Below are 1,366 nucleotides of genomic sequence, written 5' to 3'. Positions count from 1 at the left end.
CTCCAACCAAAAGACACAGGCTCGCTGAATGGATACAAAAACAAGACCCATATATATGCTGTCTACAAGAGACCCACTTCAGACCTAGGGACACATACAGACTGAAAGTGAGGGGATGGAAAAAGATATTCCATGCAAATGGAAATCGAAAGAAAGCTGGAGTAGCAATACCCATATCAGATAAACTAGACTTTAAAATAAAGAATGTTACAAGAGACAAGGAAGGACACTACATAATGATCAAGAAGGAGATATAACAATTATAAATATATATGCACCCAACATAGGAACACCTCAATACATAAGGCAATACTAACAGCTGTAAAAGAGGAAATTGACAGTAACACAGTAATAGTGGGGGACTTTTACACCTCACTTACACCAATGAACAGATCATCCAAAATGGAAATTAATAAGGAAACACAAGCTTTAAATGACACAATAGACCAGATAGTTTTAATTGATATTTATAGGACATTCCCTCCAAAAACAGCAGATTACACTTTCTTCTCAAGTGTGCATGGAACATTCTCCAGAATAGATCACATCTTGGGTCACAAATCAAGCCTCAGTAAATTTAAGAAGATTGAAATAATATCAAGCATCTTTTTTTCTTTTTTCCTTGCGGTACGAGGGCCTCTCACTGTTGTGGCCTCTCCCAATGCGGAGCACAGGCTCTGGACGCACAGGCTCAGTGGCCATGGCTCACGGGCTAGCCTCTCTGCGGCATGTGGGATCTTCCCAGACAGGGGCACGAACCCGTGTCCCCTGCATTGGCAGGCGGACTCTCAACCACTGCACCACCAGGGAAGCCCCAATATCAAGCATCTTTTCTGACCACAGCGCTATGAGATTAGAAATCAATTACAGGGAAAAAACCGTAAAAAACACAAACACATGGGGGCTAAAAAATACGTTACTAAATTTCCAAGAGATTACTGAAGAAGTCAAAGAGGAAATCAAAAAATACCTAGAGACAAATGACAATGAAAACACGATGATTCAAAACCTATAAGATGCAGCAAAAGCAGTTCTAAGAGGGAAGTTTATACCTATACAAGCCTACCTCAAGAAACAAGAAAAATCTCATATAAACAATCTAACGTTACACCTAAAGGAATTAGAGAAAGAAGAACAAACAAAACCCAAAGTTAGCAAAAGGAAAGAAATCACAGAGGCTTCCCTGGTGGCGCAGTGGTTGAGAGTCCGCCTGCAGATGCAGGGGACACGGGTTCGTGCCCCGGTCCGGGAAGATCCCACATGCCGCGGAGCGGCTGGGCCCGTGAGCCATGGCCGCTGAGTCTGCGCATCCGGAGCCTGTAGTCCGCAACGGGAGAGGCCACGGCAGTGAGAGGCCCGTGTACTG

Source organism: Aethalodelphis obliquidens, unplaced genomic scaffold (genome assembly GCF_003676395.1).
Source record: "Aethalodelphis obliquidens isolate GAN/ISIS:26980383/991018 unplaced genomic scaffold, ASM367639v1 scaffold46, whole genome shotgun sequence".
NCBI classification, from domain to species: domain Eukaryota; kingdom Metazoa; phylum Chordata; class Mammalia; order Artiodactyla; family Delphinidae; genus Aethalodelphis; species Aethalodelphis obliquidens.
This window is presented reverse-complemented; position numbering follows the sequence as displayed.